The sequence below is a fragment of the Ranitomeya imitator genome, chromosome 2 (genome assembly GCF_032444005.1).
Source record: "Ranitomeya imitator isolate aRanImi1 chromosome 2, aRanImi1.pri, whole genome shotgun sequence".
Lineage (NCBI taxonomy): Eukaryota > Metazoa > Chordata > Amphibia > Anura > Dendrobatidae > Ranitomeya > Ranitomeya imitator.
In genome coordinates this window covers 432,042,954-432,067,523 of record NC_091283.1, presented here as the reverse complement: position 1 = coordinate 432,067,523, position 24,570 = coordinate 432,042,954, and positions in this window count along the sequence as shown.

The following is a 24,570-nucleotide window of genomic DNA, read 5'->3' as shown; positions in this document are numbered from 1 at the left end:
GCCCGCCATACGTGTACCACCAGGGACTGTCATAATAGAAAAACCCCCGAACTATAACTAAATGCAGGTATACGGACAGTGCCCATAGCATGGGGCGTATCACAAAATCAGTACATACCTAGTGGATACAACTAACAGCGGGGACCTGCGGCTGAACCTGACCCCTACGCGCGTTTCAGAGCGCCAGCTCCTTCATCAGGGGGTCTGAAACGCGCGTATTCTGTTTCATGTTTTTACATTATATCTAATAAAATCTTTTTTATGGGACTTGTTTGGCTGATTGTTTGTTCTTCTTGGGTTTGGTTTTCAGTGGACTTGCAGACAGAGAGAATCTGCACAACTTCTTAGAGACTTGGTTCCCTCTTAAAGGGAATGTTGACATGTTGTTTTAGAAAAGATTGAAACGTTAATAATGTTGAAAGTTAATAAAGTTTGATAATGTTAATAAAGACTGAGGACAGGAAAGCTTGAAGTGAACCCATAGGGGTTAGAGAGAGAGTCCTCCTGAGAACTGTAGAATGATGGTCGGTACACTGAGAGTAGGCCCAGCCAAGGAGCTAGGCGGTCCTGCATTGGTGAAGCTAGAACGGAAAGAAAAGTTGAGTTATTTATATAGTATTTTATAGTAGGCCTTTAGTGGGTTCAGCTTATACGCCCTTAAAGGAAAAGTTAACTTATTGTTCAGAGTTTGCACTTGGTAGAATACCCAGCTGGGTACTGAGAGTTATTTATAGTCAACCTGTTATTTAAAAATATATTTAATTTTGTTTGTAACGTTCAAGTGTCCTCACCTCTCATAAAGGGAAGCATTGTTCTATTTACTTGTTTTAGCATCTGAAAAATTTTGTATGTCTTCTGTTGCTATGTATTGTTGTTCTTCTTCCCAGTCCAGGAGTACTGGATTTAACCGGGGGGGAGTGCAGCGCCCCAGAGACCTGGTTGTTGCAGTATGACGCTCTGCCACTAAGGGGAGTGATGGTACGTCTGATGGCACTAAAGGAGTTCTCCTGACCAGGTATCACCAGAACACATTACACTTCACACTCCGGCCACTAGGGGGAGAAAAAGGCTTTATTTATTGGGCCACTCCTCACACTGGTAAAACTAGGGGTTGGGGAGGAAGTTAGTCAGAAGCTGACTGGGTTGGATTCAGGCAACATCCCGTGGCAGGGGTTGTTGCAGGGAGAAGACACAGGGGGGTCCCTGTCAGGCGTGGGAACCTGGCAGGTGCCTAGCGAACAGAGCAGAACGTAACGGAACCGCGCCTGCATTACCTTGCGGCGGTATCCTAAGAAAGAGACACGAAAGGAAGGATATTGTGGAACAGTGTAAACGAGATCAAGCAAAAAGGAGTACCAGTAGGAGTCGTGCCGTGAGACCGAGGCAACATCCTACTGAGGCGCGTAGCCGGTGGCCGGAACACCGCGGGAGTAAATGACTCTAGGCCTTACTTCGAACTCCGCAGGACAGTTAATTATAGGTTGGCTGTCTACCTTAAATTTCCTACAAAGACATAGGGGGCAACAGTGGGAGAGGGGCGTCTCTAGGGTCCCGAACGACCTCCAGGCCTTCCCGTCATACGGGTGCGTCCTAGCCATAACATATCTGGGGAACGAGAAACTAGTAACATCTGGAACTAAAGAGAAAGAGAGCTGTAGAGAACGAACGAACGAGAACAGCAGTTGTGAGGACTATTCCGAATGCTCAGCAGGGTAGGACTACAACACACAGGCGCTAGTGGTGGGCAACGATTTCCATCTGCGAGGGAAACTCTGGAAGTGCCCATCAGGCCGGCCGGTCTCTGATAGCCCTTTTAAACGTGCTCTGGATTGAGGATCCTGAAGTCTTCAGTAAAGAGGTAAAGAGACTGCAACCTTGTGTCCTCGTTATTGCCTGCACCTCACACCCTCACCATCCACCTTACTGGGAAGCCCTGGGGACATACTTCACCTGTGGGAAGGTATACCATCCAGCTGCCATTCCATCACCCCAGCGGACCCCACAGCAGCATCGGTCACCCTGACCGAACACCACAGGTGGCGTCATGAACCCCTGACAGACTGCATCACCTTTATTTGGACGCCCCTTAGCAGGGTCGCGGACCGGGTCTAGCCACCGTGACAGCCTCAGAACCGAACCAGAGATGCCCGGTATCGAGAACTCGTGGCCCTGTTTCTGGGGGCGCTCCATACAGATAAGATAGGAGCCAAAATTTACAAAAAAAAAAGTGATGGAAGTGATCACAGCACGCCTCTGTCCCCCTCCCTGCGCAGTTCCCTATGCACAGGTCACAGAGCATGACCAAAACATTCCACCATAATGACCACTGTACATCTACAGACTACAGGTTTCATTTTATTTTATATGAAAATAAAAACTAAAAAATATATATTTATAATTATTTTGTTTAAATGTTTGAAAATATCGGTGATATAGTCCCTTTAACAGGAGTCCAGAAATATGTTTTATAGCAGTTAACAAGTTTGGAATTTTTATGTTTAGGTTCTTTATTTTATCAGTTCCTGGGGTCCACAATCTGACAAATTGATAAACATACTTTAGGTATGAGGTCTTCACTTGACCGGTATTAAATATAGATAAGACTGTGGGCCAGTTGGGTATTAGGTGCATCGACTTTGCAGAAATTTCCAAGAATTCCGCTATGAAAATGCTCACCTCATTTTTCCACATAAACACACAGTTTGAATCTGTATTTTCCAGTGAAACGGGTCGGTATTCAGCAAAAGGAGAAAGGCTGGAACTGCTCTCTAAAGTCATAAACTTATAATCCGTCCTATGACAAAACAGGGAATTTTCCATGGCGCTCTGCTTATAGATTTTGTGCTTTGGATGTTTCAAGCTACGCAAATTGTTCCCAACTTCAGAGTCTCTATACAATGCATTGTTTTTCCATGATAGAAATGGAAAATTCAGTCACAGTGCAGTGGCTCAATCTGTTATGTAATAGGTCTATTTTATATTGGGGCATAAGCGGAAATATAAAAATCTCACAATTAGTGGAATAGATAATGCATTTAATGCAATGGTCACATATATTTATAGGGATTGTCTAGTCTTGGGATAAAAGTCTCAACTTACTCTACGTGACTGTAGACTACTGAATCTGACAGTGTGCTATGTGAATGTGGCACAATTCCCTGGTATTCCCAGCGCAAGTCGATGGACACATGACCGCATCTATGTGATCTGCATATTTGCATTGATGTGCTAATAATGGTGTGGGGAGGCATTTCTTTGGAGGGACACCCAGCCCTCCATGTGCTAGCCAGAGGTGACCTGACTGCCATTATGCACCAGGATAAGATCCTCAGACCCCTTGTGAGACCATATGCAGGTGCGGTTGGCCCTGGGATCCTCCTAATGCAGGACAATGCTAGGTCTCATGTGGTTAAAATGTGTCAGCAGTCCCTGCATGATGAAGGCATTGATGCTATGGACTGGCCCGCCCGTTCCCCAGACCTGAATCCAATCGAGCACATCTGGAAGATCATATCTCATTCCATCCACCAATGTCACGTTGCACCACAGACTGTCCAGGAGTTGACTGATGCTTTAATCCAGGTCTGGGAGGAGATCCCTCAAGAGACCATCTGCCGCCTCATCAGGAGCATGCCCAGGCATTGTAGGGATTTCATACAGGCACGTGGAGGCCACACACACTACTGAGCATCATTTCCTTCTCTTGAGGCATTTCCACTGAAGTTGGATCAGCCTGTAATTTGATTTTCCACTTTTTTTATTTTGAGTATCATTCCTAATCCAGACCTCTATATGATATTAATTTTGATTTACATTGATCATATTTGTGTCTTATAGTTCTCAACGCAGTCCACTATGTAGTGAATAAAGATTCGGAACTGGAATATTTCATTCAGTGATATCAAGGATGTGGTATTTTAGTATATATATATATATATATATATATATATATATATACATACAGCTCTGGCAAAAAAATAAGAGACCACTGCAAAATTTTCAGTTTGTCTGATTTTTATAGGTATATAAACTACTGACAACATGTCTCCGAAGTTCCAAGCAATAAATTTTGTATTTATTTTCTGAAAATGAGAAAAGGTCAAAATAACAAAAAAATGCATTGCTTGCAGACCAAAATAAACAAGTTCATAATCATTTAGAAACAACAATACTAATGTGTTAACTCAGGAAGAGTTCAGAAATCAATATTTTGTGGAATAACCATGATTTATAATCACAGTTTTCATGCGTCTTGGCATGCTTTCCACCAGTCTTTCACACTGCTTTTGGGTGACCTTATGCCACTTCTGGTACTAAAATTTAAGCACTTTGTTTGATGGCTTGTGACTATCCATCATCCTCTTGACTACATTCCAGAAGTTTTCAGGGAGTTCAGGTCTGGAGATTGGGCTGGCCATAACAGGGACTGGATGTGGTGGTCCTTCATCCACACCTTGATTGACCTAGCTGTGTGGCATGGCGCATTGTCCTGCTGGAGAAACCAGTCCTCAGAGTTGGGGAACATTGCCTGAGCAGAAGGAATCAACTGTTTTTCCAGGATAACCTTGTATGCGGCTTGATTCATGCGTCCTTCGCAAAGATTAGCCTGCCCAATTCCAGTCTTGCCGAAGAATCCCCAGATCAACACCTGGTCGTCTGATGGTTAGATGGAGATCTGGAGAGGCATAAAAGCCACAGTGTCTTGCACCCACTGTGAAATTTGGTGGAGGATCGGTGATGATCTGGGGATGCTTCAGCAAGGCTGGAATGGGGCAGGTTGTTCTTACTGAAATCTGCTGACAGATTCCCTTTAAGTAAAGTTGATTTTCTCAGTCCTTTGAGAGTGAGAATCAGACAGGTTTATAACCATAAATCCCAGATTTCATTATTATGTATAATTTGCCATGACCTATTCTCTTTGTCTTATAATTTGCAACCGGGCAGCTGGAATCAGACTCCCAAGTTGCAGCTTTACTTCAAATAATTTCTATCTTGATTTTTTAATGGTGTTTTCATGGAGAGCTGGCGGACGCTTCGACCAAATAGCTGTATAAATATTTATGTTCACTGAATTCTGCTTATGTTAGAAAATCTAATGGACGACGGGTCCCGCGGACGGGGCAGAAAAGTGTGAACGCGTTTAAAAGAAGCGCCAATTTCTCATGTTTTATTTGCAGCTGTGCCCTCCGCTCGCAGTAAGTAAAGTCTCTCCAGCTAAAGGTTAATCTTCCACAGCTTCTCGCAAGGTGGAACAGCCGGTGGGTGGCAATGGAAATTAAAACACATTTCAGACTCTTAAGCCACGACCCCGCTCTGATCAATTATTCATCGGACGCCAACATGGTCAGCAGCGCTGTATATCTGGGAAGTCATTACAGACTCCATCACTGGAGAATTCTTCTCAGAGACGCTTTTTATAATTAGTGGAAAATAACATCTAAATATAAAGTTTTAGGAAAAGAAAACTAATTTTTTTTTTTTACTTTTATCCAATCGCATTAAAATTGGAGTACGGTCATAAGACGTCAATATGGAAGGAAGGACCTCACAGGGAATCAGAGGTTTACAGTAGATTTATAGCATAGCCAAGTTCAATGACTGACCCCAGTATTACCTGCAGGGGTCCTGGAAACGGAAATATGGGCTGCTATGTCCAGGATCTTGCCATCACCGTGGAGCCAATGGTAGTCACCAGAAAATCTTGAAGACAGCAGGGATATACAGTAGGTAGGGGATGTGCCAGGGGATACCAAGATGGCATTTTGTCTTGGCCAGGGTATTTACAGCCAAAACTTACTCATCAAACTGAACTTTTCCCCTTGGTGCATTGAAGCCTAATTAGGAACTGTTCACACATAGCGTTTTTGCAGCATTTGTGGTGAGTAAAATACATAGCATTATACGTTACCAACATAATCAATGAGATTTCTGAAATCTTAAGCACATGCTGCATTTTTGTATTGTTTTCCTAGCATGTCAATTCTTACAGGGTTTTTCCGTGCTTTTCACCTTTTAGAATGAATGGGTCAAAAACGCAAGTAAAAATAATGTAATTGTACACAGCGTTTTTCCTGCCACCTCTCTGTTTTTTTCATGTGGAAAATAAAGCTGCAAAATCACAATGTGTGAACATAACAGTGAAGAAGAAGAAAAAATATCAGCTCACCTGCAATAGGATATCCTGCTTGCACGGAGACCTTGTCGTATGGCACGTGTTGTGGCATATGCAGCAAAAGGATCCGTAAAAAAGCAGAAGTTTATTGTAAATTCATTACAATCCAATCCATCGCCAAGAAACCATAGACGCGTTTCGGACTACGTCTTTTCTCATTGCATGCAATGAGTAGAGATGAAGTCTGAAACGCGTCTGCGGTTTCTAGGTGTGAACATAACCTCAGGGTTCTGCAGCTGTTCTTGTCTTTTCTTCTCGTAAATGGACGCAAGGGAAGATAAGACGCAAGAAACATGTGAGTTATGTACTGGAGATGCTTAGAGAATGTATTGGGGGAGAAGGTAGGAGATATGGCAACTGTAACACTTCATAGGAGAACTGGCACCCAAACAAAGGTTCTTGCATTACCAGAAACACATTTGCTAATAGTCCCCCACAACTTACATAGTTACATAGTTACATATATTTCCGAATGTTAAAGGGAACCTGTCACCTGAATTTGGCGGGACGGGTTTTGGGTCATATGGGCGGAGTTTTTGGGTGTTTGATTCACCCTTTCCTTACCCGCTGGCTGCATGCTGGCCGCAATATTGGGTTGAAGTTCATACTGTGTCCTCCGTAGTACACGCCTGCGCAAGGCAATCTTGCCTTGCGTAGGCGTGTACTACAGAGGACAGAGAATGAACTTCAATCCAATATTTCGGCCAGCATGCAGCCAGCGGGTAAGGAAAGGGTGAATCAAACACCCAAAAACTCCGCCCATATGACCCAAAACCCGTCCCGCCAAATTCAGGTGACAGGTTCCCTTTAAAGGCAAAGCTGGAGTTGACTCAAAGAAGAGTCTGTCCATGCTCTCATGTATTAGCTTAAATTGTGAATGGCTTTATTCGACCTTATAACACTTATTAAATACTTGGAATGGTGCATGGGTTTGGGGCCTCCTTAAATCGATCTACATCCTGCTTTTATGTAGTAAAACAAGCTTATTAAACAAGGTAATAAATCCATAAAGAATTCACAGCTATATATATTGCTGGTTCATGTTCTGCTGGTCGTTGTGTCAGTCATAAACTTTGGTCGAATGGTTGCAGATGGGGCTCAGTGGTGAGACGTGCATGTTTGTAAGATTAGGGAGTCCTAGGCAGCTATTCTGTCTCATGCAAGACCCTACACACTCCTGTTATATTCTTTCATGTTGGACAACAGCCCTGCCATTGGAAATATCATCACTGTTAATGTTTATCTCTGGTTAAAGTTTTTGTGTCCAGAATTGATAATTTTCACCTAAGTGTCAGATCACTGGAGACTCCATGGATAAGACTCATCTGATCTAGGGTATGGGGATACGGGGACCCCTATTTTTCATCCCCACCATGACCACAGTGAGTGAGTTTCTATGATGACTGGTTGAGCAAGTGTCCTTCTGCTCCTATCAATGTCTATGGGACTGTTGAAGACAGCCAAGACAAGGATGCATGCTTGGCAGCTGCTCTACTTAAACCTTCAAATGTACCCTTGAAAGAGGGTGAGAAGAAGATGCCGTGTCAAGAGGGAGTTGAGTTTTATAGTAATCTATAAGAATGTTGTATTGTTATAGGTCTTGCATATAAATATGTATTTTATGATTATGGCCGGATTGTGACTCGGTTTCCTGGAGGTTTTATCTCAAGGCCGTCCCCGGGGATTAAGGAGGGCTGTCCTTAGGGGAACTAGAGGTAGGATACACTTAGCAGCAGTCAGGGTAAGGTATAGTTAAAAGCTTGGGAATAGCCCACATATTGGGAGGGGTTAGATGACAAAAAAGGGGAAGAACTTCCTAGTTAGGGTAAGTAAGGAAGTCTTAGACAGTGACAGTGAGTGAGAGGTTCAAGGTCAGCGGGTGCATAAGTGAGGAATCCAGTGTTTTATCCTGATTTATCTTGTTTCCTTGACTTTGCTAGTTTATTGATGTTTCTCCTGCCAGACAATTATGTACCTCCTGGATCTGACCCGGTTACCTGACTATCCTGCTGCCAGATTGCACCACTAAACAGCATCTGACGCTTCGTCCTTTGTCAAGGAACCTGTGTTTAAGTCCAGATCCCTGTACAGGAGTGAAAGGGTGAAGATGAGGGCAACCACTGAGTTCTGGGAAACGGAGTAGCTTGCGCCAAACCTATTTGTGGAAGCAATTTTGGAGCTGCCAACTGAGCACCTACAGTGCCTACGTGACAAAAATGCACATTTGGAGTACAGATGATGGCAGTGATGGGTCCTGTCTCCTCCTTTGAGTTCTGGGCTTATCAGAACAATCTCCTGCTGCAGCTTATACCAAGAGGTAGCGACACATAGGTGCTCAGTAGTGTTGAGCGAGTGTGCTCGGGTGTTATCCGAGTATCTTGGGTGTGCTCTTATATTTTATTCACGTCCCCGTGGATGAATAATTTGCAGCTGTTAGACAGCCTGAACACATGTGGGGATTGTCTATTTGTTAGGGAATACCCACATGTCTCCAGGCTGTCTGACAACCACAAATCATGCAGCTGCAGGCATGCGAACATAATATAAGAGCAAGCCCAAGATGCTTGGATAACACGCAAGCATGCTTGAATAAGACCAATCAGTAGTGCTGAGCTGACCCATCAATGTCATCATTTTTTTTGTAACAGGAATGAAGAAAAATCCCATAATAAAGTTTTCTGCAAAGTTTTCATGGTGGAAAAAATTATTCAAAAGAAAAAAAAGTTTAGATACTTTTTAACTCTCAAAGTGCTGAATATATAATGACTTTTACAAAGGTAACATGCGCTGTGAGGACTTCGTAAAATCGTTCCCGTGTCATAAAGTATTGTAAGAGGAGCATTTCTACATCTCCTGTGATAGCAGACCCAACACGTCGGACACCGATCAGGTCCAAAGAAACTTTGCACATTTGTAGCATGATGAGAGGAACAGTAAAACTTGATTTATACAGTTAAGAAAACTGTTACTATTTCACAAAAACATTTAACGCGTGTGTTTGTGCACGAGGCTTTTTATTGAGTCATTAACTTACTTTAAGCATATAAATGTTCCCTCAAGCATTATATCAAATGCTGTATATCTTTCAACACCTTGGATTTAAGTTGCGCCGTTTGGAGGCCTCTCTGCATCTGGATACACTGTAACGCTCTGATATAATGCTGCATTATTCTGGAGAGATGCAGAGTTAATGTGACCAAGTAAATCCGTCCGACATGCACCTCCTATGTAATCCTTGTGCTGAAGAGTTTCTGTATTTAGTGCTCAGACAGTGTGGATTCGATATCCTAACATTTGGGATTGTCTAGGCTTCGTCAACTATCCAAATGTAAATGGATACATTTGCTCATTGCCTTGTAATCTGCAGAATTGACTAACCAGTAGTGGGGGGGGCAAATCCTACGTAGATGTAGCAGCCACTACTAACGTTTTCCCCTTACCTCCCAACTTTTGAAGATCCGACACAGCTAGTGATCGCACTAACAGTTTAAAGTGGTGATACATTTGGTCTGAGGCAATGAGGGAAAAGTAAAATCCTGGCCAGGACAGCGGGACAGAGTCTCAATATCGGGACTGTCCCGCTGTATCCAAGACAGTTGGGAGTTATGTGTATACCTGTAGGTTCGCTGTCACTAAAACATATACAGTACCGCTCAAAAGTTTAGCCACACCTGTTCATACAATGGTTTTCCCTGTTATTATTGGAATGTGCACATTTAGACTTAAGACAGCAAAAACTACTAAGAAGCACATATGGAAACATGGAGTAAAGAATCACATGTAAAATAAGCCAGAATATGTCCCGACATGGCAATTTTCCTTTTTTGCACTTTTGTTTAGTTCTCACTTTCTTCCTAGGACAACTTTTTATTTTTCCATTTATATAGCCACCTGAGGGTTTGTTTCATGTGCAATGAGTTCTACTTTTGAATGGAACTATTCATAAAAAAATTCATAAGAGGCTGGTGCCTCTAAAAGGCAGACCAATTATTTATGTGGTGGACAGTCTAACCCAAAATTTGGGGATTTACCTAGATCGGATACTCAAACTTTTCGTGACAGCAAACAACTATTTTACCCATGATACAACAGACCTTCTTACCAAAATAGAGTGCCTGACTCTCGATCCATATATATATATGATTCTGGGATGCATAGATGTAGATGCCCTCTATTCTTCCATACCACACATAAAGGGCTTATCCACGGTAGAATATTTTCTGTAGAGTAGAGGCTGCCAATATTTAAATTATAATTAATTTGTCCTTGAGACTTTGGAATTTTTCTTAATGCAGAATGTTTTCACATTTGTTGGTAAGTAATACCACCAACTCAGGGGTGCTGCAATATGGAGACCAGTAGCTCACTCCAATGCAAATTTGCTCCTGGGCTGGTGGGAGGAAACCATAGTATTTGGTGACAGACCAGCAATAGGAAGCAAAAATGTTGTACTTTGGCTGAGATACATTGATGATGTTTTTGTAATGTGGAGAGGTGATGGAACTTTTGATGAATTTGTCAGGATTCTCAATGTCAATGGGATAGAGCTTTCACTTACATTTCAGAGTAATACTACAGCACTACCCTTTTTGGACATACTTATCAATAGAACAACAGATGGCTTGCTTAAAATAAGTACATATTGGAAACATACATCCATATACTCCCTCCTGAAATGGGAGAGCAGCCATTCGTTCTCCCAAAAAAAAGGAATCCAGAGAAATTGCTCTGACCTTGACAATTTAAAACATCAAGCACATGATTTAGGGGGGAGATGCTACCCTTAACAGATTGCTATAGGAAATCTTTTAAAAAGATATAGGACAAGATTACTAACCCCGGGGTTCCCAATACAACAAAGACTCATGAGGATATTAGGTCCATAACTACATTTGATAATGGTGGTCAACACATAAGATTGATACTGCAGAAACAATGGGCTATTCTAAAATTAGACAGTGACATCCAATCCCAAGATCAAATATAAGAAGGGAAAACATTTGCAAGACCATCTGGTGCATTGCTATTGTACTAAAAAAATCGCACAGCTTTGGTTACGGACAAGACAGTTGACTGCTTCAAATTCAGTGGGTGCATAGCATGAAGAGCTATTGAGGTTGGTAAGGTTTTCTGCAGCAATATTACAGGAAAGTATTATAACATCATATCATTTATTAATTGTTGAACCGAAGGAGTGATCTATAAGGCCACCTGCATGTGCGGATGTGAATATGTGGGTAAGATAAAAATAGAGATTAGGAGCCACTGCCTTTATTGACCAATTCTCCACCTGGCTGCTTCACTTTTCTTTCCACTGACATTCCCACTATCATCTTGGGTGACTTCAACATCGCTACTGATACCATTCAGTCTGCAACCTTCAAACTCCTGTCCCTTACTTCATCTTTTGGACTCAGTGGTCCTCCTCAGCCACGCACACAGACGGACATACATTAGACCTGATCTTCACCCGTCTCTGCTCTCTATCTAACTTCACAACCTCCTCTCTCCCTCTATCCGACCACCATCTGCTCACCTTCTCATCCCTGTCCTTCTTACTGGTCACCCATGTCCAGCAACATGCGCACCCATGCAGGAACCTCGCACACCTAGACACCCACATGCTCTCTGACTATTCTACCATTGGCATCCGTATCCTGACTCCACAATACAGACACTACTACTGCTTTCTACAATGCCTCTCTCACATCATCTATTGACATGGTCAAACCTCTTGTTCATGGCAGAGTGCGACATATCACTAGACAACCCTGGCACAATAACATCACTAACAAGCTCCGGCAAGTGTCCATGATTGCAAAGTGGCGTTGGAAGAAAACAAATTCGCAAGATGATTTCACTGCACTCAAACAAGCAACACTTGCTTTCAAATCTGCCCTCACCTCTTCTAAACAGGCCTACTTCACAACCTTCATATTTTCCCTATCCTACAACCCCAAACAGTTATTCAAAACTTTTAACTCCCTCCTTTGCCCTCCACTGCCCCCTCCAACCTCCCTCATCTCTGCTGAGGACTTTGCCACACACTTCAAAAATAAGATCAACCAAACAAGGCAAGTCTTTATTGTTCAACCACCACAACCCCTTTGTATACCAGACCAATGCCCAACCCCATAAACTCCCTATCCAACATCACTGAAGGGAAGCTTAAGTGTCTCCTCTCCAAATCACACCCACCACTAGACCCCATCACATCCTACCTCCTCCCCAACCTCACCACCACACTTATCCCATCCCTAACCCATCTTTTCAACTTATCACTAACTTCTGGTACCTTCCTTTCTGCTTTCAATAGTGCCATAATCACACCTATCCTTAAAAAGCCAACCCTCGACCCAACCGCTATGTCCAGCTATCGTCCAATATCGCTGTTCCCATTCGCTTCCAAAGTCGTGGAGCAAAACGTCCAAGTTGAACTTTCCTCTCAAACTACAATCCCTTCCCATCTACAATCTGGTTTCCATCCCCATCATTCCACTGAGACTGCCCTGACCAAAAGTACTAAAGACGTACTTACAGCCAAAGCCAACGGACAATAATCTATACTCTTCCTTCCAGACCTCTCCCCTGCTTTCAACACGGTTGACCATTGCCTCCTACTACTGATCCTCCCTTCCTTTGGAATCAAAGACCTCGCCCTATCTTGGATCTTCTCATATCTTTCCAACCGCACATTTAGCGTCTCCCACTCCCACACTACCTCCTCATCCCACCCTCTCTCTGTTGAAGTCCCCCAAGGCTCTGTTCTAGGACCCCTACTCGTCTCAATCTATACACGTGGCCTGGGACAACTCAAAGTCCCATGGATTCCAGTACCACCTTTATGCTGATGACACTCAGATCTACCTCTCTGGCCCAGACATCAATTCTCTGCTGTCCAGAATACTGGAGTGTCTATCAGCCATATCCTCCTCTCGCTTCATCAAACTCAATGTGGACAAATCTGAACTCATCATCTTTCCTCGTCTCACAGATTTGCCTTACCTGTTCTATCTATCACAATAAATGACATCACGCTTTCCCCCGTACCGGAAGTCCTCTGACTCGGAGTAACCCTTGACTCTGCCCTGTCCTTCAAACCGCACATCTAAGCTCTTTCCACCAGGTGTCGCCTCCAGCTCAAAAATATTTCCAGAATCCATCCTTTGCTCAACCCTCAATCTACTAAAATGCTTGTGCATGCCCTCATCATCACCCGCCTCGACTACTGCAACATCCTTTTCTGTGGCCTGCCTGCTAACACTCTTGCACCTCTCCAGTCCATCCTTAACTCTGCTGCCTGACTAATTCATCTCTCTCCTTGCTACTCCTCCGCTTCTCCCCTCTGCAAATCTCTTTACTGGCTCTCATTCCCTCAGCATATCCAGTTCAAATTACTAATACTGACCTACAAAGCCATCCATAACCTGTCTCCTCCATATATCTCTGAACTAGTCTGCCGATATCTTCCCTCAAGTAATCTTCGGTCCTCCCATGATGTCCTTCTCTCCTCCACACTTATTCGCTCCTCACCTAATCACCTCCAAAACTTCTCCCGAATATCCCCCATCATTTGGAATTCTGTGCCCCAACACGTCCGACTATCAAACACATTTGGATCCTTCATTGACCCCGCTGCCTCCTCACCACTAACGAAGCTACCGCCTCACCAACACAGGAGCTGCTGCAACCCTCCAACCTACTGTCTCCTTCCCCACCTTCCTGTAGAATGCAAGCCTGCGAGGGCAGGGTCCTCGCTCCTCTGTATCAGTCTGTCATTGTTAGTTTGCTTACTATAAGTGATATCTGTAATTTGTATGTAACCCCTTCTCATGTACAGCACCATGGAATCAATGGTGCTCTATAAATAAATAATAATACTAATACCCATTGAAGGTTGTTTATCTGTTATTTGTGCATCTGGTTGTTGTAATTTTTTGTTAATATCAATAGCAAAAATAAATGATAACTTTTAGGTCCCAATTTTTCTGCTAGTTATTTTTTATCCATTAATTTTACTAGAAAAAGAAAAAAGAATTCCATGTGTGGCAAAATTGCAAAACCAAGGCAATACACCAATTGTTTTTTGGGGTTTGTTTGAACGATGTTCATTTTGTAGTAAAAAAATTGCCTGGTTTTAAGATTCTTCAGGTCAGTACAATTATGGCGATATCAAACATGCATAGTGAAAAAAAGCTTTAGAAATTATAAAGAAAAAATATTTCACTTAGTTTCCGCAAAGTATCCTCTTTATACTCTGATGACAGCTTTTCATCCCCTTGGCAGTCTCTTCGCAGCTTTATCATGTCATCATTACCTAGAATGTCTTCTTACAGTTCCCAGAGGTGCTGGAAACATAAATATCTTTGTACCGTGGTAGCTAGTAGATAGAAAAATATTTAGAACTAGATGGTGGCCCGATTCTAACGCAGAGTCTCAGGCAATTGGTATAGTGCCCACAGAGACTGATTATCCCCAGAAAGGACAGAATGATATCCTCCACAGCATATTGGAGATATCATAAGAACTAGAAATTAACATATGGAGCTGGAGTAATAACGTCAACAGCACACAACGTCAAACTAGTTACATGAACAAGCAATAAAAACCATCAAATAGTCGCATAAGGACAGTGCCACTGATGGCTATAAATAATATAAAAAAGGAACAATCTCACCGGTTCCAAGATGAGGGCCCAGGAGCACCGGATAATTTTCTGGTAAGAAGAAAGTCCGGAAAAGTGATGGAGACGACAGTCTCTATGTCAGTCCCTATGGGGCTATCGATAGACTATCCCCAAAGCTCCTGCCCTTACAAGGGCAGTCCACAGCTACCCCTGTCCAAACATGCCCTGCACTCTCCCTGGACGGAATACACAGGGAGAGTGCAGGGCATGTTTGGACAGGGGTAGCTGTGGACTGCCCTTGTAAGGGCAGGAGCTTTGGGGATAGTCTATCGATAGCCCCATAGGGACTGACATAGGGACTGTCGTCTCCATCACTTTTCCGGACTTTCTTCTGACCAGAAAATTATCCAGTGCTCCTGGGCCCTCATCTTGGAACTGGTGAGATTGTTCCTTTTTTATATTATTTATAGCCATCAGTGGCACTGTCCTTATGCGACTATTTGATGGTTTTTATTGCTTGTTCATGTAACTAGTTTGACGTTGTGTGCTGTTGACGTTATTACTCCAGCTCCATATGTTATTTTCTAGTTCTTATGATATCTCCAATATGCTGTGGAGGATATCATTCTGTCCTTTCTGGGGATAATCAGTCTCTGTGGGCACTATACCAATTGCCTGAGACTCTGCCCCAGTATTTTTATTCACTTGGGTGTTTGGTTTAATTTTTTCTTGTGTGTGACTTTAGTCAGAATAAAAGTTACGTTTTAATTTTTCCACTTATGCTTTGTTAGATATATGATTTATAGTGGTATTGTCTATGTGACCTGCAGTCAATATATAGACTTCGCTTTGTTTCTATACATACATACATATTGTAGAATACCCGATGCATTAATATAGGCCACGCAGTAAATAACCAGCCCACGTGGTATATAACACAGCCCACACAGTATATAGCAGCCACGCAGTAAATAGCAGCCACGCAGTATATAGCAGCCATGCAGTATATAACACAGCCCACGTAGTATGTAACACTGGCCACATAATATATAACACAGCCCACTTAATATATAGCACAGCCCACATAGTATCTAACAGTGGCCACGTAGTATATAGCACGCAGTATAGAACACAGCCACACAGTATAGTATCTAACAGTGGCGACGTAGTATATAGCACGCAGTATAGAACACTGCTGCATAGGCAGCATCAATAGTATAAACTTGGTCACACAGGGTTAATAGCGGCGGTAACGGAGTGAGTTACCCACGGCATAACGCGGTCCGTTACCGCTGGCATTAACCCTGTGTGAGCGGTGACCGGAGGGGAGTATGGAGCGGATGCTGACTGCGGGGAGTATGGAGCTGGCACTGACTGCGGGGAGTATGGAGCGGGCGCCGGGCACTGACTGCGGGGAGTATGGAGCGGGCGCCGGGCACTGACTGCGGGGAGTATGGAGCGGGCGCCGAGCACTGACTGCAGGGGAGTAGGGAGGGACTAATCGGACTTTGGCCATCGCTGATTGGTCGCGGCAGCTGGCGAGACCAATCAGCGACTTGGATTTCCATCACAGACAGAGGCCGCGACCAATGAATATCCTGGACAGACAGACGGAAGTGACCCTTAGACAATTATATAGTAGATTGAGAGTACTCAGTGGTTGATACCTTTTAATGGCTAACTGAAAAGATGGTAACAAATTGCAAGCTTTCGAGACTACTCAGGTCCCTTCATCAGGTATAGACCAATACAAAATCTGAACAATCACATATTTATATACAACATCTGAGCCCTTGTTGGCTGTTTTGTCTTCACTCTGCATCCAACTCATCCCAAACCATCTCAGTTGGGTTGAGGTCAGATGATTGTGGAGGCCATGTCATCTGAAGCAGCCACCATCCCTCTCCTTCTTGATCATTTAGCCCTTACATATCGTGGATGTGTGATTTGGTGTTTTGGGTCATTGTCTTGTTGCAAAACAAATGATAGACCCATTAAAAGCAATCTAGAAAGTATAACATGTTGTTGTAGAACGCTGTGGTAGCCATGCTCGGGAATGTGCCTTAAATTTAGAGTAAAACACCAGCAGTGTCACCAGAAGAGCAGCCCCCACACAATTACACCCACATGTACAAGCAATTCACTCATCATTTCTGCACCTCACAAAGACATTGCGGTTGGTACAAAAACATTAAATTTTGAGTAATAAGACAACAGTACAGATTTCCACTGATCTAATGTCCAGTTCTTATGTTGCTTGGCCCAAACAAGTCTTCTCATCTTTTCACTCCTAGATAGTGGTGTCTTTGCAGCGATTTTGCCATAAATTCCTGCTTCTTACAGGCTCCTCTGGACAGTTGATGTTGAGATGTGCTTGCTGCTTGATGTCTGTGCATCATTTATAAGGTCTGTTACCTGATATGCAGTGAATTTGCGGGTTATGAGACTTTAACTCTGATGATCTTATCCTCTGCAGCAGAGGTAATTCTCAGTCTTGTTTTCCTGGGGTAATACACATGAAATCATAGCAATTTATGTTTTTCTTTACTTTACTTGAGCACACCTTTAAGGCTCTAGCAATTTTCAAGATTCGCCTTCATGTCGTAGAGTAATGGTGGACTGTCATTTCTCTTTACATAGTTGAGTGGTTTTTGCCATATTTTGACTTAGGACAGTTGTGGAATAGGGCTCAGCACTGTATGGAGCTGTGTAACAACACTGCTTTTGCAAAGCACGACTGATGGTCGCAAACACTTTCTGAAGGCCCCTAATCCCACAAATGAACTCTTGATGAGACATACCAGACCATACCTGATGAAGCTGCCACGGCTGTGCAAAGCTGGCATCAGGGTAAAAAGGGGGTACTTTGAGGAACCAGATTTTAATTCATACATTGATTTGTGGTTTTACTGCGTTCAGTCTGAATCGAGAACATGCACATTCCAATAAGTACAAGGAATACCATTGCAAGAACAGTTGTGCTTTATGCGGCTGGGCAGCCAGTACCACAGTCCTATATACTGTATATTATATGACTGGTAAACTTGATGTGGCAGACACTGCTGTTGCGTTTGGTACCTCCACCTCCAAATACTCCTGCAGTCTCATATACCTTAATATAGCCCATGTGGCTACCACTATTACTTTTCTATATTCCATCATACACGAAATATGGCTCTTGGTGGCCTCGCTCTATATTCACCATTATGTATCGAGCTTATGCCAAGTCTGCCAAAGTCTAAGTGCTGAATAGAACTGATCCTGTCTCACCTGAGCCTACACGCAGCAGTCTGTCCTGTTCCTGCCTTGGCAGACCTCTCCAGAGTCGGGTCTACTGAATGTTTTGTTCCATGTCCCAGACACAATCCTGGGCAAAAGCCCTAAAAAAGGGAAATGGACAGACTTACCTCACCGCAAGTCATCCCTGCGGTAGAATAAAAACTGGCGGAAACATAACGGGTAATGACAGAAAGATGCCAAAGACCCTATTTTTACATGCAGAATGATTGTGAAAGAATGTCTGAGTTTTCATAATTTCCCTGTGTAATTTCGCTCCGGTTTGCCCAGCAGAGGGATTAGACACAGCCCGCCCAAACTGCACAGTCATAAATAACACTGCACGCCGCTTAACATAATGGTTTGTAAGGCTTTAAAATAAATACATGTATCCATGCACCTGGGAACGCTTGGATTCGGGGTCTTTAGGAGGATATAAAGAGCATGTTGTGTGACTCCAATTTGGATCCATTACTTTATTGTAAAGGCAGCCGTGGTGTCGTAGTGCAGACGCATTTTGGGAGACTGGATAGAAGGAGCTCGCCTGCTGTTGCTGGATAGGGAACCCCAGTACACAGGTATTTCTTATATATATATATATCGCCTTTTTCAATGTGTCTAATCAATAACACACAGAGGAGCCGAGCACATAATAGGCTGAGACTATTCTGAGCCCATACACTCATGTCTCACCTATTTGTAGCAGATTGCTAGGCTGCTTTTTCATGAAAGTTATTGTAGACCTATCTATTGGCAGTATGGTATAAAGCAGAAGAAACTGAGCAGAATAATATATAGTTTTGTGGGAGAATATTCAGTATATCCTGTGTTTTATTTGTTAAATCTCTGATCTTTTTACTGTTTAGGAGTCCAGTGGGTGGATCTTATCTGTGACTGATGGCCTCCCCTGTATATGTGTGATACAGAGAGGGGAGTCCATGGTCAGTGATTTACATCCCTGTATGCAGTCATAACAGGAAGGCTGTCAAGCACTCATTAGGAATGCCCACTGGATCAGACCGCCCACTGGACTCCTAAGCATATCATCTATCAATCTATCTATCTACTATCAATCATCTATTCTATCTTCTATCGACTATCCATCTTCTATCTACAGTGGTATGTAAAAGTTTGGGCACCCCTGGCCATAATTACTGTTATTGTGAACAGTTAAGCATAACTGAAGATGAAATGACCTCTAAAAGGCCTAAAGTTAAAGATGACAAATTTCCTTTGTATTTTAGGCAACAAAAACATATATTGTCATATTTTTTTTTTTTCGTTTTAAAAATTACAAAAGGGAAAATGGGCAGATTCAAAAGTTTGGGCACCTTTGGAGATTTGTGCGCTCAGATCACTTTGACCAAGGTTTCAAATCTTAATTAGCCTGTTAGGGTTATGGCTTGTTCATTATCATCGTTAGGAAAGGCCAGGTGATGCAAATTTCCCATCTTTATAAAAACCCAGCCTCCTCTACCCTTGTAAGCAGCTGCCTAGCATTCTGAAAATGGTGGAGGTCACAAAGCAGGAGAAGGCTATAAGAAGATAGCAAAGTGTATTCAAGTTGCCCTTTCCTCAGTTCGAAATGTAAGTAACAGATGGCAGTTAACAGGAACAGTGGAGGTCAAGATAAGGTCTGGAAGACCAATTAAAATTTCAGTGAGAGCTGCTTGCAGGATTGTTAGACAGGTAAATCAGCACCCCCGCTTGAAGGTTTGTGTGGGGTCCATCATGCTGTGTCACAGCCATTATACTGTTTAGAGAGCATGTGGGGGCCATTATACTGTTTGGAGGGCTGGTGCGGGCTGTACTATACAGTGTGGAGACGTGTGTGAGGACATTATACACTGTGTGCAGAATTATTAGGCAAGTTGTATTTTGATCACATGATACTTTTTATACATGTTGTCCTACTTCAAGCTGTTCAGGCTTGAGAGCCAACTACCAATTAAGTAAATCAGGTGATGTGCATCTCTGTAATGAGGAGGGGTGTTGTCTAATGACATCAAAACTCTATATAAGGTGTGCTTAATTATTAGGCAACTTCTTTTCCTTTGGCAAAATGGTTCAGAAGAGAGATTAGAGGGGCTCTGAAAAGTCCAAAATTGTGAGATGTCTTGCAGAGGGATGCAGCAGTCTTGACATTGCCAAACTTTTGAAGCGTGGTCACCGAGCAATCAAGCGTTTCATGGCAAATAGCCAACAGGGTCGCAAGAAGCGTGTTGGGCAAAAAAGGCGCAAAATAACTGCCCATGAATTGAGGAAAATCAAGCGTGAAGCTGCCAAGATGCCACCAGTTTTTCCATATTTCAGAGCTGCAACGTTACTGGAGTATCAAAAAGCGCAAGGTGTGCAATACTCAGGGACATGGCCAAGGTAAGGAAGGCTGAAAAACGACCACCTTTGAACAAGAAACATAAGATATTTATTGGCCCAGTCTTGATGTTTTATCTTAAGACTGACTTTTCAAAGGTTTTATGGACTGATGAAATAAGAGTGACTCTTGATGGGCCAGATGGATGGGCCAGAGGCTGGATCAGTAAAGGGCAAAGAGATCCAGTCTGACTCAGACGCCAGCAAGGTAGAGGTGGGGTACTGGTATGGGCTGGTATCAAAGATGAACTTGTTGTGAGACCTTTTCGAGTTGAGGATGGAGTGAAGCTCAACTCCCAGACCCACTGCCTGTTTCTGGAAGACAACTTCTTCAAGCACTGGTACAGGAAGAAGTCGGTATCGTTCAAGAAAAACATGATTTTCATGCAGGACAATGCTCCATCACATGCCTCCAACTACTCCACGGCGTGGCTGGCCAGTAAAGGTCTCAAAGAAGAAAAATTATGACATGGCCCCCTTGTTCACCTGATCTGAACCCCATAGAGAACTGGTGGTCCCTCATAAAATGTGAGATCTCTCGGAACAGTGTCTGGGAGGCTGTGGTGGCTGCTGCACGCAATGTTGATCATAAACAGATCAAGAAACTGACAGAGTCAATGGATGGAAGGCTCTTGAGTGTCATCATAAAGAAAGGTGGCTATATTGGTCACTAATTTTTTGGGGTTTTGTTTTTGCATGTCAGAAATGTTTATTTCTACATTTTGTGCAGTTATATTGGTTTACCTGGTGAAAATAAGCAAGTGAGATGGGAATATACTTGGTTTTTATTAAAGGGAACCTGTCCCCCCCCCCCCCCCAGGCGTTTGTAACTAAAAGAGCCACCTTGTGCAGCACTAATGATGCATTCTGACAAGGTGGCTCTTTTAGTTCTGGTCCCTGGCGCTGCTGAAATAATCATTTTTGAAATTTTTCCCTCATACCACGAAATCACCAAGGGGGCAGGTCTTTCCCCCCTAATCCAGACGCACCACAGCCGTCACTCATGGCCTCTGCGCGCCGGGAGCCGCCTCCTCTTCCTTCATTAGTGTCCTCGGCGCCTGCGCTGTAAGTTCGAAGGGCAGCGCAACTGCGCATGCCCGAAAAAAAAAAATAACAGTGCAGGCGCAGGGAACGCTAATGAAGGAAGATTTGTCTGATTTTTCTTTTTACAGGTATATTTTTGAGTAAAATGTACATTTTTCATTTATTCTATAAACTTCTGACAACATGTCTCCGAATTTCCAAGCAATATACGGGAAGAAAAACATTAGACTCGAACAAAGAAGACCCAGGAAAACATACTCAGAAGGGAGGTAAGAACATTTCTAAAACAATCCACAGCGAGGAGATTGGAACAAAACAAAATCTTCTTTGACATAGTGGGAATAACCGAGACATGGTTACATGAAAGCTATGACTGGGCAGTTAACTTACAGGGTTACAGTCTGTTTAGAAAGGATCATAAAAATCGGAGAGGAGGAAGGCTTTGTCTCTATGTAAAGTCTTGTCTAAAGTCCACTTTAAGGGAGGATATTAGCGAAGGGAATGAGGATGTCGAGTACATATGGGTCGAAATTCATGGAGGGAAAAATGGTAACAAAATTCTCATTGGGGTCTGTTACAAACCCCCAAATATAACAGAAATCAAGGAAAGTATACTTCTAAAGCAGATAGATGAAGCTGCAACCCATAATGAGGTCCTGGTTATGGGGGACTTTAACTACCCGGATATTAACCCCTTACCGGCATCGGACGTACTATACCGTCCGATGCCGGCTCCCCTGCTTTGATGCAGGGCTCCGCGGTGAGCCCGCACCAAAGCCGGGACATGTCAGCTGTTTTGAACAGCTGACATGTGCCCGTAATAGGCGCGGGCAGAATCGCGATCTGCCCGCACCTATTAACTAGTTAAATGCCGCTGTCAAACGCAGACAGCGGCATTTAACTACCGCTTCCGGCCGGGCGGCCGGAAATGACGTCATCGCCGACCCCCGTCACATGTCCGGGGGTCGGCGATGCGTCTCCATTGTAGCCATAGAGGTCCTTGAGACCTCTATGGTTACTGATTGCCCGTCGCTGTGAGCGCCACCCTGTGGTCGGCGCTCACAGCACACGTGCAATTCTGCTACATAGCAGCGATCAGCAGATCGCTGCTATGTAGCAGAGCCGATCGTGCTGTGCCTGCTTCTAGCCTCCCATGGAGGCTATTGAAGCATGGCAAAAGTAAAAAAAAAAAGTTTAAAAAAATGTGAAAAAAATAAAAAAAACATAAAAGTTTAAATCACCCCCCTTTCGCCCCAATCAAAATAAATCAATAAAAAAAATATCAAATCTACGCATATTTGGTATCGCCGCGCTCAGAATTGCCCGATCTATCAAATAAAAAAAAGTATTAACCTGATCGCTAAACAGCGTAGCGGGAAAAAAACTCGAAACGCCAGAATTACGTTTTTTTGGTCGCCGCGACATTGCATTAAAATGCAATAACGGGCGATCAAAAGAACGTATCTGCACCGAAATGCTATCATTAAAAACGTCATCTCGGCACGCAAAAAATAAGCCCTCAACCGACCCCAGATCACGAAAAATGGAGACGCTACGAGTATCAGAAAATGGCGCAATTTTTTTTTTTTTTTTTAGCAAAGTTTGGAATTTTTTTTCACCACTTAGATAAAAAATAACCTAGTCATGTTTGGTGTCTATGAACTCGTAATGACCTGGAGAATCATAATGGCAGGTCATTTTTGGCATTTAGTGAACCTAGCAAAAAAGCCAAACAAAAAACCAATGTGGGATTGCACTTTTTTTGCAATTTCACCGCACTTGGAATTTTTTTCCTGTTTTCTAGTACACGACATGCTAAAACCAATGATGTCGTTCAAAAGTACAACTCGTCCCGCAAAAATTAAGCCCTCACATGGCCAAATTGACGGAAAAATAAAAAAGTTATGGCTCTGGGAAGGAGGGGAGCGAAAAACGAACACGGAAAAACGAAAAATCCCCCGGTCATGAAGGGGTTAACTGGGAAACAGAAACCTGTGAAACCCATAAAGGCAACAGGTTTCTGCTAATAACCAAGAAAAATTATCTTTCACAATTGGTGCAGAATCCAACCAGAGGAGCAGCACTTTTAGACCTAATACTATCTAATAGACCTGACAGAATAACAAATCTGCAGGTGGTTGGGCATCTAGGAAATAGCGACCACAATATTGTACAGTTTCACCTGTCTTTCACTAGGGGGACTTGTCAGGGAGTCACAAAAACACTGAACTTTAGGAAGGCAAAGTTTGACCAGCTTAGAGATGCCCTTAATCTGGTAGACTGGGACAATATCCTCAGAAATAAGAATACAGATAATAAATGGAAAATGTTTAAGAACATCCTAAATAGGCACTGTAAGTGGTTTATACCTTGTGGGAATAAAAGGACTAGAAATAGGAAAAACCCAATGTGGCTAAACAAAGAAGTAAGACAGGCAATTAACAGTAAAAAGAAAGCATTTGTACTACTAAAGCAGGATGGCACCACTGAATCTCTAAAAAACTATAGGGAGAAAAATACTTTATCTAAAAAACTAATTAAAGCTGCCAAAAAGGAAACAGAGAAGCACATTGCTAAGGAGAGTAAAACTAATCCCAAACTGTTCTTCAACTATATCAATAGTAAAAGAATAAAAACTGAAAATGTAGGCCCCTTAAAAAATAGTGAGGAAAGAATGGTTGTAGATGACGAGGAAAAAGCTAACATATTAAACACCTTCTTCTCCACGGTATTCACGGTGGAAAATGAAATGCTAGGTGAAATCCCAAGAAACAATGAAAACCCTATATTAAGGGTCACCAATCTAACCCAAGAAGAGGTGCGAAACCGGCTAAATAAGATTAAAATAGATAAATCTCCGGGTCCGGATGGCATACACCCACGAGTACTAAGAGAACTAAGTAATGTAATAGATAAACCATTATTTCTTATTTTTAGGGACTCTATAGCGACGGGGTCTGTTCCGCAGGACTGGCGCATAGCAAATGTGGTGCCAATATTCAAAAAGGGCTCTAAAAGTGAACCTGGAAATTATAGGCCAGTAAGTCTAACCTCTATTGTTGGTAAAATATTTGAAGGG